Raw genomic sequence first — 15004 nt, 5'->3', positions numbered from 1 at the left:
TTGCCTTTGCCACGCCATCAAGAAATGCTGCCTTGCGGTTGTCTGGAGGACAGGACCCGTTGCGGAAGGCCGTCAGACATTACACCCTTAAGGACGTTGCGAGCCGATCCCTATTAGCCTTGGGTTACGCCACCGTTGGCCGCTGGGAAAAAAAATTCCCCGTTGCACACACCTTACCATATGTGTGTGTGTGTGCTACTCTTTTGCGTAATTGAACTTTACCGATTGGTGTCTGAAACGTGAAACTCTTATGCGGACATTGGTTACTTTTTTTGGACATTGGTTAACCTGCCCCGACTGGGCTCCTTACCGAAGGGCCGATAACTTTTTCGGGGGGAAAACCAACAAAAAACGTTGTCAAACTTTAAAGCAAGAATCCCTTCGAAGGCTCCCGAGGCACGTTCCGGCCAGCGGGAGGAAGTTGAATGAAAATTACCTACTACGCCAGGCTTGAAACGGGTGCGGGAAATCATGTTCGTGCTCGGAATAAAAGCGCTCCACAGTGTGAGGCGTTGGACTGTCTGATCATGCTGCCCGAACATTCCCAGTGCTGGTGTCCGGCAGATGCGATGACAATTTTCCACCATTGTGGACGAGGCGTTGTGATTTTTCTCCTCCCAAAACCGGTTCCATATGGTTGCTTTGGCTGGCGCATATTGGACTTTCTTTTCGGTTTTGTTGCCTTCTCTTCGGATAAGTCCCTGAATGATGGCTACGTATGAATGAAGGTGAAGATTTTACACTGCTTCGATTTATCTGCGATCAATATTGTTTGTCGCTTCACGCAGTTGAAACATGGTGTTGGTGAAGGGAAAAGGTTTAATTTTTTTTTGTTTCACATCAACCCGTTTTGATCAATATCAGTTTTCGCTAAGACAATCTAGAGAACGAAGGAGATCGTGAGGAAGACGTGTTTCCCGGCGGGGGAAGGAGAGGGAAGGAAAAAGTTTCGCTCTTCCAGACCGAACATTACTCGCCTCAATTGCCAGCCCGAGCGTAGGCCTATTGCTTGTGCGTGCCGTGAGGGTTTGTTGTCTTGTACCAGTACCATGAACGTTTTAGCCACGAATTCCCCACTTTTCACCACAGCCTACAATCTCTCCTCCCCCCTTCTCGTGGCTTTCAGTGTCATCACTGCGTATTATGGGGGTGAATCGGTTTCAGATCTGGGTTAAGGACCCTCGAGCTATCGTGCGCTAGCGGGAAGACGCAGCAGAAATCCTTTTCTCGTTGCGTTGCTAGTGCGAGGATGGCCACCGTTCCCCGAAGGCGGGTGGCGAGAGTTAAAGTTATACTTTTCCCAACCTCCAAATCCCTCCCCCCCCCCCTCCCACCTGCTCCACGATGGGTCATCGCCGGCCTCGGTGGGTGGATGCTGCGTTCGCGTTGAAGTGTGAACCAGTGTTTATGGTGTTGGGAATGAGTTTTAATGGCACTTTATTTCATCAGCGCTGTTTGAAGCGCCGATTGTATCGAGCAAAACGAAATAATGTGCCAGTGTAGGTGTGTGGAAGTGTGCCCTGCATTGCCGCTGGAATGCTGCTGAATGGGGGAAAATTCTTCCTGATCCGGGCGTCCGCGATTGAAAGTGATTAAAATACTCACAGGAATCTCAACGCGTTTGAGGTGAAATGAAAAGTGCGTAACTGAGAGAAGAGGCTGTCTTCAGGGTAAACGGGTGGTGGGGGAGAGGGGAAGGAGGATTTAAAGTGCGGCATCGCAAACTTAATTTAAAGCGAAGGATATTTAACAAATATTGAATGGTAGACTGAAGTCCTTGCGAGTAAATCTCGCTAAGGGATCAAAGGGTTTAGTTGACTAGATGAATTCCTTAACATTCCATAATGGTTGTAACAGTAAGATTTGCAGCACATTGATAGTAAGAGTTTTATCAACTTAATGATTATATCGATAAGTGATAAATCTTAACTGGACACATCGTTATCAAAAACGTGCTTTACAAATTTAAGCTTTTCATTTGGTATGAATGAAAGCTACGGGAGTTGTCTTACAATCGAATGATTGATATCAATTTAATTGCTAGCTGGAAATGCGCATTAGAGTTGGAATGTTGCGCCTGTCCCTCACCTTATATCAAGATTATTCACAATTTAAACGTACAATATTTTTCGTTCTTGTAATCAACTTGAGAATATTTGTGATACAACATTTTTGGAATGATGAGGCCGCTTTTGATTAAGCCCAGAGGTTGTCAATCTGTTTGTTGAGAGATGAGAGTCTGTTCGACGGAGATCTGAAATGAATGCCATTTGAGTTCACGGCATTTACGGAATGCCCGGAGAATTTGAAGAAAGTTACCAATTAGCACTACCGTAGAAGCATTATACTCGGCGCGGGTCCAAACTTGGCGCACTTTCTAAAATTTTCTTCGATATTAGACTATTTTCAAAACATTTCAGCCTAAAATATGTAGTCAAATATTTGTTTATGTTTGTACAATACATCCGAATCAAAACATGTTATTGATTTTTTGTTATTGAATGTATATTTAATTAAATGAAAAATTCCATCCCACAAGCGCGCCATTTTTTACCCGCGTTAGCAACGCTGCAAAGGAGATGGTGAAACTGTTTCCAATCATTTATCCGCAAAGGAAAAATTATTAGGGATTGTTTTATCAGAAACTGGTAAAACGTAAGTATTTCCAATCAATCGTGGTTGGATTCGGCGCTTTTTGAGATTTTTATACTAATTTTGAAGCGAAAATATTTTGCGCCAAGTTTGGCTCACAGTGTTCCTAATTATTCACCGTGGAGAATATGACTGTTCGCACTGCTAGATATTTTTGAATCATAGAAGGCTTTGATGAATGAGTTTATAAAAGTTAGCGATGAAATAGTTTTATTTTCACGAGAGAAGCCAACGTCCGCGGCAAAAAAAGCTAAATTGCTTTTTAAATTGCTATTGAAAAGTGTTTCTATTGTTTTAAGTTGAATTTTGAATAAAGCTGTTGAATTCAATGAACTACATCGATTTTGTTTTAAGTGCGTCAAGTAAGGAACACATCGCGCCAAGTAAGGAACATTGCAAAAACAATGCGCCAAGTTAGGAACATAATGTGCCACACAAAGGGTTTCTGAAACTTGAAGAAATATTAATGTAAGCGTTTCTCACTTATTTTACTTGTATTTTATGGTAGTTAGGCTCTGTGCAAAACGTAGTATGATTTGACTGAACATTGATTTGGTTATTCGACTTTTTATGCAGAATTTCCTTAACTGCGCCAAATATGGTACATCTGCGGTACTAGGGTTTTTAAAATTGACATTTTCATGGAAGGTTTTTATATATCTTTACACCATATCCTGAACAGTCGAAAAATGTGAGGTACTATACATTTTTCGAATACGATTACGTTACTTGGGCTGTTTACAGAAACAATAAAGCAAACTTTCAATGTACCGAAAGCAATCCTACGAGCTTCTCGATTTGCATCTTATGCACAAGTAGCTTCGGGAAACGAGAGCTTCGAAATCTTCTAAGATTTGCATTTTACCTTGGAAACATGGTAAAGACCGGTGGGCGCGTGCAAACAAAGGAAAAAAAGAATGCAAGAGAATACCGATGCAGATCGAGGAAAATCGATTCGGATGCGAATAATTTACTTTGTTGCTAGCCTGCCTTGCATTCCTCGTTGTCCAGAGCTTCTCCATCGAAGATTACTGGACCGAATCAGAATTCGGATGATTTGAACCGGGCGCCAGCCGTGGGGCAAGACTTTGCCAATGGTGATCAATGATGCCAGGGGTCTGCATGAGACGATGGAAATATTTCCCCATTTTATGTATGCATGTCTGCGTACGCCTCCTGCCAAGACCATGGGTCATGATTTTTTTCCTACTTTACGATACTCCTTGCGTTCATTCATCTTGTCCTGTCTTGGGAGGAGTGTGTGTCCTTTTTTCTTTCCCGCCCTTACCTGGTCGGGGCTTGGGTTGTTACGGGAAACGTCTTCTTCAGATATGTAGATGTCCCGGTGTACCTGGCAGCAGATTGCACCACCATGCCCGTAGCAGTACGAGCTTCTTTTTGTGTATGCGGCATGCATCATACTTCGGCGTTCGTTGGCTCAACCATAGTCTCATGCGCTTCTTGTAGTCTTGTTGTGCTTCGCTTGGTCGTGCTTGCGGCACTGGAAGGAAGCTGATTTTCCCTTTTAAACCATGTATCCAATCAACCGTCGAAATCCGTGCCAGCACCACCGAAGGAAACATATTGGAAACTAAGAGTTCATCTGAAAAGAAAGTTCCCATTCTCTTCGGCTGGTGGTAGAATGTGTTTAATTTTTTCGTAGTGATTACAACATCTCGGAAAAGGTTCTTTGGATAAGGTTTGTTGCTTGCAGTTGGTAAGAAGTTTCTCATATGCTGCCATTCCCCCTCTCAGAATACCGCAAAATGAAATGAAAGTTAAGGAAGTATTTTCAGAAACATGTTCTGGGAAATATATGAAAAATCAGCTTTCCACTGGAATGCATTGCACCAGCCTTTTATGTTAATGACGTTGGAGACTGCCTGTAGTGGAGTCAACTTGCTTGCGATCCACCTGGGGAGTCAGTTTACCAATATTTTTGTCATAGGAGAACATGGGAGCGCTATTTCCGGTGTATGCCTGTGACGCAAATTAACTGACGGTTTATGCACCGTAGTGTGAACGAGGAGTGCCAGTTTTCTTTGTTCCCGAAGTGTTGCGTGCAACGCGATGTATAGTAGAACAAACGAGCGAATCAAACGGATAATGTGCGACATTGGTTGTTCTAGAATCTAGATGAATGGAATGGTTGGCTTACATTTTGTGCACGTGTAAAGAGGATTGTAGAATGGTCTTGCTAGTTATTTGGATTAATGGTGGCAAATGGGAGATATCTGATATGGCTTTGAATCGGAAGTTTAGATGAAAATTCATCAAGCGTGAAAATTTACACTGTATTACTGTAGTGTGTGCGTACCTATTTTAAAGAAGATGTTTAGAAATTGATTCAGAGATTATTGCTAGTTTATTGTATAAAAGGTTGAACATTTCAAAAATATGACGGATCTTCAAAGGTGAGTATGGAATTTATTTTCCTTCGCCTCTTCGCTATTAGCAGTTAGTTAAATCTTAATTATAAATATGTTTATTAGAAATACACTTTATTAAAATATTTCTTCATAATGTTGCATTATCGTAACACATATTTAACGGCAAAGTATTCCTTCTTCTGAGCTTTCCCGACCTTCATGAATGATAAATGATTGTATTTATTTTAGAAACTTTTCTACGATTGCCAAAGTGTAGAATGGTCTTGCTAGTTATTTGGATTAATGGTGGCAAATGGGAGATATCTGATATGGCTTTGAATCGGAAGTTTAGATGAAAATTCATCAAGCGTGAAAATTTACACTGTATTACTGTAGTGTGTGCGTACCTATTTTAAAGAAGATGTTTAGAAATTGATTCAGAGATTATTGCTAGTTTATTGTATAAAAGGTTGAACATTTCAAAAATATGACGGATCTTCAAAGGTGAGTATGGAATTTATTTTCCTTCGCCTCTTCGCTATTAGCAGTTAGTTAAATCTTAATTATAAATATGTTTATTAGAAATACACTTTATTAAAATATTTCTTCATAATGTTGCATTATCGTAACACATATTTAACGGCAAAGTATTCCTTCTTCTGAGCTTTCCCGACCTTCATGAATGATAAATGATTGTATTTATTTTAGAAACTTTTCTACGATTGCCAAAGTGCTATCGTACCGCCATTCACCATTCACAGTCCCTAAAATGATGAGTTCTGCCTAATAACAGCATCATGTTTCAACTTTGTTGACGAATATGAGAACATTAACCTTTCCTCTCCGCCGGTAGTACCTTGCGCCTGCCATCGACGAGGCACGATTCTGAAAATCCTTCTCCTGGCACATTTAAAACTTCAAACAACAACTGCGCCTCCAACCGGTTGGAAACATTTTCTAATCACTCTAAAACGTTTACCAGCCATTTCGTGGGTTCGCTCGCAATCCGTACTGTCTAAAGTGGTTCGGGTATTTTCACTTCGTAACGAAAAGTGACCTTTTTTTTAGCAAAACATGGTGTCGAACGAACGGAGTTTTCTTCAGACGCTCTTGTGGCAAGGACAAACACTACCAAAACGATGGCGATGGTAAAAACGGTGCCTTTTGAATCACCACGTTCGCGATTGTTCTAGCCGAAGGTTTCAAAGGCCGACGGGGACATCTTGTGTGTATCGGAAAGTTGTTCATCTTTCCATCTGCCTCTTTCAATGTGAGCACTCACGTTGACGACACTGGTCGAGCCGGGTGAAAAAGGGTGTGCTTATTCTAGATGGTCGACGCATCAGACGTACGAAAACCTTACGCATTCCATCGGACACCAGTAATTGAACTCCATGACCCACCATCACCATCACTATGACGGTCGATTCGCATAGGGATTTCCAGAACACCATATGGAACGGCCGCAAAAATTCTGCAACCGAATGCGATCGGAGCACACATTTTCTTTTTGCCATCGAAGCGTGAAGGAACGAAAGGATGGCAAAGCTTTGGAATAAAAATCTCCTTACGTGCGGTGGACGCGTTTTGGCGGCGTGGTCAAGGTGCGGTTGGATTAAAAGAAAAATGTCTCCATATGGTTTGCGTGGGTAAAAAGGCCACCAGGGTGTTCCAGCGTGGTGGAACATTTCGGCTCTGGATGCTTTGATGCTGTACATTTTCTTGTTTTCAGTGTGACGGTTTTTGCTGCACCGAAAGAACGAAACATAAAACCTCGGTAAAGGGAAAGGAATCCGGATGATACGGCTCAGCACTAGATTGGTCCGATGGTGTCGGGAGCGTTATGCATTGGTTGACCTTTGTGCAGGGTATTGTGTTACAGGTTGTTTATTGTAAGGAAAAGGCTTTCAGCAGCGTAGAAAGATTTTTAAGTATGGGTTTCTTACGAAACATGCACATCAACAACATGTTTTACTTCATGAGGAAGTTTTGAAAACATTGGCCTTTTAAAAACCAGGTGATTTCAGTTTTATTTCAACTTTGTAACCCGATTGCAATCAAATAGCAAAACATATTTCTTTTATCGAGAAACTAGTTTTCTGTTATATCTTCAATCGCTATGTTGAAGCATATTGAGAAGTGAGGAAAACTTAACAAGAAAGAAGGAGAAGCATCGTTTGCGAATGAATTTGAACGAAACATATTTGGCCGTTTTCTTTGTAAAACATAATAAAAAAAAAAGTTTCGTTCTTTCTCACTCTGTATTAGAAAAAAAGAAGTCGAAAGGTATTTCCCCAATGCGTGTTATTGTTTTGCATCAATATAATATCGATTACTTTCATAAAATATATCATGCCCTTCTTCTTGGCATAACGACCGGCTTGGTCATGCCTACCCGTTAAGGGTTTACTAAACGTTTCCTCCCGTACAGGGGAGGGTGGTTATCCACAGCGACGATTTGGGCCGATTTTATAACCATCGATAGCGCTCGGCAGCAACAAAACCCTGTTATTTGCCGTGTACTTTTTTAGTTGCTTCAAAATTTTACTCAGAGATATAAATTACTTTCAAATTGAACTGAATTGGAATCGCTTTTGTATCATTCAAACTCTTTCAACTATTCTCTTAATTTACTATTTGATACAGTTTCTGATGCGTTTTATTCCTGCGAGTTGAAATTGAATTTCCACTTCCTATCAATGATTTGCTGATGAGTAAGACATACTAAAGCAACAGATTTTAAATGATCAACATGTTTACACTGCCTTTAACCGTGGGTTGGCACGGTTCGAGGCCGATTTAACCCAGCAAAGGCAAGACAACCCACGACCATACGGTACCATACGGCAGCAAACTGGATTCGCATTCGCGTGAATCATGTGGATTTCGGTTTGCGTCGACAAATGTGGGTGACCGAGGCACCTAGGCCAAAGCGTCGGCACCGGGGGACACCCATGGTGGGGTAAGCATGTGATTAAGCCAGTATTGTGTATGTATTGATGTGCAACAACAAGCGCCACGGGGGGGAAACAGCAGCGCGATGTTGGAAATACGAGCACAAACAGCCCTTAAAGCAGGAACCCGTGGTTTGGGGATGGATCGCCTCCCAAAAATATGGTGGATGTTCCCGGGACGGGAAGGAAAGGGAACGCGGGTTCTTTTTCCAAACTGTCGCAATACCATCACTCACCGGGCGATTGTGTAGGTAGCTCCAAAGGGAAGGGCTCCAAGAGCTAAACGAGATGCGGGTGTGACATCGCCGAGTTTTGAGTCGTTTTTCTTCGCGCCGTCCAATGAATGATGGGGGGGGGGGGGGGGAGAGGGGGAGGGGGTAAGGGAAGCGAAAACGAAGAAGGGCTCGTAGGGGTGGAAACGCTGGCGTGCCACGTGTCGTGCGCAAACGCGCCTCCGTACGCAAACCGAGCGAAGCGCACACCAAACTGTTGCTGCTTATCAACAGGCGGTTGATGCAGGGTGGCTTCGCCCTACACACAGGGTGCGTACGTACGCCACGGTTCGTTCGGCTTGTCTTCGGCCCGGCCGGCTGCTTCGTGTCGGGTTCGTGTCGTGGCACACCAACACCAACCGGAAACTGGCCACACTGTGAGGGTGCGTGTCGGGCATCGCTTTCCTTGCTTTCCACTAGGGGAAGGTTTACAGAGCGCGAGCTCGCCCTCGGTACGCACACGGGCGAAAATTTTCCAACCTTCCCACCCCCAACTCTCCCAGCGAGTCGTCGTCCTGTGGCGCCGATGAACGATGGCAACCGCTCCGCCGCCTAGAACGGGAAACTGGGCACTTTTTTTAGAACCTTACTCCGGGCACTCGAACGACGTGTCAGTCGTCAGTTGGTAGCGATAGCAGTAACATCTCACCCCAGACAGTCCCGCAGGAGGGAGCGTGCTGGGTAGGGCCGTGTTAGCTGGAGTTCCGGTAGTGTCACAGATTTGTCGGATGTTTTCACGACTTTTTTTCTTGTGTTTGAAGCTCTGATTTTTCCTACAACCTTATCCTCCACTTCAGTTTAACCTTCGTTCCGATTGTGTTGATTTGAATTGATGGTTTGGGATAAGAAAGTGTTTCGAACGGTGTTGGGGTTTGTGTTTGATCAGTGACATATTGTGCAAATAGGAGGCACAATTTCGGTAAATATGAAGACAACGTAGTAATCAACAGTAGATTGAATCGTTAGTAGTTGGTTAGTAATCATTTAATAGAAAGTTTTTGCCTAGAAAACATTTTTAAATGATTTTAATGGGGAATGTTGTGTGTAGTGCCATTTGAAATCAAATGGATTCATCAATTGTTGTTCTTTTCGTTATACGATAGCTAGCATTATTGCTCCACTCAGATACATTATGCAATGGTTATTGAAATGTTTTCAAAAGGCTAGTTTTTATTAAAAGTAGTAATGTAACATAACACAAATTTGAAACAGAAAAGAAAAGCTGAATGATCAGTAACAGGTTAGATAAATGAAGAGTAGAAGAAAGGATTAGTTTCAAATTTAAAATAAACTTTCTTTAAAAAAAATAGCTGCTATGCACCAGCGAAACTCACTCCCTAAACAAAAGCATCTAACCACAACAAATTGTACGGTATAATCAAGCAAAAACCAAACCCGAGAAGAGATTGAAGCAACAGAGTAAATGAAAACTTACCCACGGAAAGCATCGTACAAAGAATGACAACCATTTGCACCATTCAGCCCCCAATGCCACGCTTCATTTGGTTATCGAGCGTGGTTGACTCCCGCTTGTCCGTGTTCTGTTGATTTAAGTCTTCATTTGCTTGAGTTTGAAGCACATTTTGAAAAAGGAAACGCAAAAAATGGTAAAGCGTTGAGTTTGTATTTGAGGAAGCCAACAGCACGGACGGGTTGAAGTTTTCAGTCCGTGTTGGTTGTTTGTCTTTTGATTTTCTACCCCGGCAAGTAACCGTTCGGATCCGCCCGATCCCACAGCGGAAAGCAAATTTCTAGTACGAGAGGATCCAGATGGTAGACTTCTTGCGATTTTTTTGCTCTACTTTGTTGTTTTTGTTTTTTCCTATCCGTTTTCACTGCGGTGTTGGAATCTGGTGCAAAGCATGCAAAAAGTAGATCATCATCCATGTTAGCTCAATGAGTGTTTTTAACTGCAGCAGTTTCTCTTTTAAATTGTTTAATCAGTTTTTAATTACTCGTTTTGATAAAGTAAGTAAAAGTTGATTGAAAAAAGACAACTAGTTTTTGCTGTTGTGCTACTGTTTTTTCGTATTGAACTTTCCATCAGCTCTGAGTAATTGTACTGAAACAAGCGAACGTGTTTACTTGCAGCTTAAAGCCTTCGTAAAGCACTTTCACTCTCTTTCAATGCCATCGGTGAGCACTTTCAGGTGATGACGATGTAATTTAATTAATTTTCTACAGGGTAGTTGATGAAGGTTTCAAGAAAAAAAAACCCAGTAAGGTAGGGAGAGTAGAGCCGTGTAGAGCACTATCGGTTAGGGCAACATTTTCCCATTCTTTCAACCGACCATCTTGAGACTGATGGGCAAACGATTGACAATATTTTTCCAATTAAAACTCCAAGCTCAGCCCCATCAGGCCGAGCGGATCTCGAGACAGTTTTCCCCACTTCCCAGCACGTCCGGATGGATGGATGGCCATTGGTGAGAGGATTATTTTGTCAATATTTTCTTGCCCCACCAACACAACCGGCGCTTGTGGTGGAAATATTTATACGCGCACGAGGTTTTTTTTTGTGATCGTTGTGATTGACTACGTTTTGTTCGCTGACCAAAGTCCAAGTACAAGTCCTGTCAAGTGCATTTCGCGAGCGTGCTTTTTTCCGAGCAACTCCAAGGGTGACCGGAAGCATGAGTTTTCCCTACTAGAGGAGGGAAAAAAGAATCACTGTTGATGGTAAACCCAAAAGTGAACGAACAACTTGCGGTGAAACAGACGAAAGCTAAAGCCTTTGCCGAAGGAAGGCTAGAAAAAAAGCAGAGAAATAGAAGCACCAAAAGGAAATTGAAAAGTTGTTGGCCGGTGATGAAAAAACAAAAACGCAGGGAATGGGAAAACAGAAGCCAAAAACAAGAAAACACTCCCGAACATGAAGCGGAAGGTACAAACGGGTGCCATCGCCAGACCTTTCTCCGATGGCTTCTTAACCGTTCGGTGAAAGTTAGGTTTTTGTTTTACTTGTTTTCCCCCGTTTGTTTTCCCACCGGCTCCGTCTCGCTCCTCTTTCTGTATACTTTTCTTCATTATTTTCCGCTCCGCAGCACGGTTTGTATGCCAGCGGTCCACCGGAAGCGTTCGAGTGCAAACACTACACACCGGACCTGGCCAGGCGAACCAGGAAGTGCTAGTGCACGAAGCAGAAGGGAGCAAAAATTGACATCATGAAAAATTTGTCCCGGCCGGGCTTTTCCTCTCATGGTGTTGTTTTCTTTTTATGTCGATCAACCAAACACACCACAACACAGCGTTTGGTGTTTGATTTTGTTTCCTTCTTTTTTTCATCGCCTTTCTGGATCGCTGCTCAACACCCGAGGAAAGAGAAATGAGGAAAAGTCCAATAAATCGAGACCAGACACGCTTACGAACAAAAAGAAAAAAAAAACGCCGGGAAATCATAGCAAAGCTCTGCTGAAAATCATTACCGATCCTCCGAAGAAGTTAAATTGAGTTAATAAACTATGAAAAATAGAAGAGATCGTCCTCCGAGCGCCATTAAAGCACGAACGTGTGTGACTGAGTGAGTACGTTCGAGTGTTTTCCCTGAAAGGGTACGGACATGTGAAAAGCGGGAGCAAGAACTAGCATTTTTCCCCCCGATCGGAAAGGGTCGCGCCTGTGTTCCGTGTTGAAAGGATTTGACGATTTTCCAACCGGAAGTGCAGTGTGAAGTGGTACTCAAGTGACTCCAAAGGGTGACATGAACAAAAAGGGCCAACGGTTAGTAGAACTCTACGAGCCGAAACAAAACACCGGGCTTTTGCTACTGGCTGGGGACCGTTTCTACGCGCTCGGGTAAGTGAGAGTTTGATCTCATTAGTAGTTTTTTAATTTTCCCTGTTTTACAGTAGGTTGCAATCCTGAAAATTATCTTAATTAGAATGACGGCACTTGGATGGTTCACTTTAATTGCAGCATAAAATTTTATTCCTTGTTTTCGGTCCACTCTCCGGGCGGCTTATCGCGCAATGAGTCTTCCCTAAAACACGGTTACTCAACACGATATGAGACACGCCTGGTTTCCCTTCTTACCCTTCCCTTGTCTACCCACTTCCGTCAGCTGAGTGTCCTAAAATTTAGCTCCGGAGAAAATGACACGAACTCGAAACCGTCCAACGTGTTGGTATTTGTTGCATTCGCGAAACAATCTCCCTCCGCCCAGCTGCTTTCCCAATTTCCCCAGAGTCGCCCTTTTGCCCGGTCGCGCGCCCGGGGTTTTCCGGTTCGTTTTTTACTCCCGTGTGGGTCGCCGGAAATCATCACCTCATCCTTTTTCTTGTTGTTCCGCCACCTCAACCCGCACCATCCCGTAGGTGTGGGCACTCGGTTTTCGGGAAACGCTGGCACGAAAATTCAATGAATGAAATTTAATTATGTCTCTAACTTCCAACTCCCTGCTCAGACGGAACGAGGGCGAGCATCTACCGCTTGGATGATGTCGTTCTGCTTTCGGTTTCACTGCTGCTCCAGTCTGACAGACACGTTGGACGTAGTCCCCGTAGTCTGGCTGACTTTGTGTGTGTCTGTGTTAGTGTGTGGGTATATTTTTACTCCCTCGTACGTCAAGCGCACAACTTGTTGAGCACAGTGTTTGTCACTCCGTCTGACGCGCTCGGTCTGGGTTTTGCTTGGTTTTGCAAATGGTCATGTTCGTTTTATTCTTTTTCATTCTGCTGCTTTCACTTGATAAAATCATGCCATTTACATACCCACCGACCCGGTACGTTCCGATGCATCCCGCCAACGACCCGGAACGGATCAAATACGGCATCGCATTGTTCGCTTTTCCTCGCCCGACGAAACCGGTGGAAAACTTTCCGGTGGCTTTATGGTCCGTGACGTGCTGTGGCGCTTTTTCGTGTTTCACAGGATTTCCTTGCATCGCTTATTAGTGCATCCGTTTAACACACTTACTTGCTCGCAAGAAAATGCCGGCGGTTCGATCGAAGGAGAAGCGAAGTTGGGTGGAAAATTTAATAAAAACATAATATCGAAGAAACGATTTTCAGAAGGTATTATGTTTGCTTTTTATGGATAGCGAAAGAATGTCGACATGGCACTCTGTTATAACTTCAAGGGAATGTGGAAATTATGGAAGTGGATTTTGTGTCCTGGTGATGAAAATTCAATGAACCATGTGCCCACAGATAGTTGAGAGTTTACTTCTATTTTACGATTGCAAAATTACTACACGGTATTTCATTAAAGGGACTTGTGTTGCTTTCAAAAAATAATGACTTGTGGTTAAAGCATGTCAAATACATAAGGGTACAGTTATGATTCTTTGTCAGCATTAGTATTAGTTTCTTTCACAGTCTTGGCATTACTTATGCTCTTTGTTTTGGCCAATAAGAGGTTTCAAACAGAAGAACAATTTACGCTACGCTTTACCCTCATTTCATTTTTGCACAACGTTTTGTAATCATGGTTAAACTACGCAATGATTGAAAAGAAACCCTCAAGCATCATCGTTCATGCTCTCGACATTATTTGATATTCGATAACCATCACATAATATATCACGTAACTCGAACGCTCCAGCAACGATCTGCTTGATTTCATTTTCTATCACAAAAAAGTTTAAAATTCAACGAACCCCACTCGAGTCCTGCCACACACACACACACACACCTATACTCGCAAGGACCCAAAAGTGAGTGCATTTATGAGACTTCTCGCATATCGTTCGGAAAGCACTTTAACACCGTAGCTGCGAGCGCCCAACTTCGAACGTCCTGAATATCCGCTGCCACCGCCAGCGTTGTGGAATGTCATTTCCAAGTCTCCCCAGCATCCGGGTCGTCGCCATCCGCCCCGTTAGATTCCCTCCGTCCCACCCGGATTTTCCCACAGCCACTTGGGCACGAATCGTTCGGGGAACCGCTTCGAGGGAGGATGGGGGATCATTCCCCGGGAAAACTTCAGCCCAAGCTCACGTGTTCCGGACACATCCACACTCCGTGCCGGTGCCGATTGTCGCTTCCGCACTCCGCGTTTCCCGTGGCCCCGTCGATGGTAATATTAAATTTAAACAGAGATTCCTTCATCCTTTCGGTTTGTGCCGTGAAGGTTTAGTGCGGATGTTCTGCTTTACCTCGCATTTGGGAAGCGACCGGCTGCCCTGGTACATCCTGTCGCGCGCTGAAGAAAACTAGACAAGGGAACGGGGAAAGCCATTGTTGATTTTCGGTCGTTTTCCGTTTCATTTCACAATTTTACTGTGCGCCCGTTCGCTCGGTTCGGTTTCGTGTTTGCCTCTTGACTAGAGTCGTCCCTCCTTCGGTGCTGAAAGTCAAACTCATAAAACACAACCAGAGCACTCGCTGCCGTCTCTGGTGGGATATTTATCCGCTTTCAGCGTGGACGTGAAGTTCGTATGTGGCAGCAGCAGCAGCAGCACCAAAGATCGGTGGAAAGTTGTGCAAATGGACTGTCATATGTCTGGAGGAGATAAACAACAGAAATGAAAGAAAAAGAAATGAAACGAAGAGAGATTGGAGTATGGAAAAATCGCCCATCTTGTGCGACACAAAACGTCCCACTTGAGCGGGTGTCAAGAAGTTTTCGACTCTAACCAAGATTTCTTTTGTGTGATTTTACATATAGGAGACCATCAGAAAGGTTTCCTCGAATATATTACATCTCAACGAGCTCGTTTAGGTTGTAAATATCAGCAATCAAACGAGAAGTATTTCCTGAACGGAAAAAGGTAGTTTATAAACCAATTGAAAAAGAATGTTTAGACAGAGGCTAAAAC

The sequence above is a fragment of the Anopheles coustani genome, chromosome 2 (assembly GCF_943734705.1).
Source record: "Anopheles coustani chromosome 2, idAnoCousDA_361_x.2, whole genome shotgun sequence".
Classification (NCBI taxonomy): domain Eukaryota; kingdom Metazoa; phylum Arthropoda; class Insecta; order Diptera; family Culicidae; genus Anopheles; species Anopheles coustani.
This window is presented reverse-complemented; position numbering follows the sequence as displayed.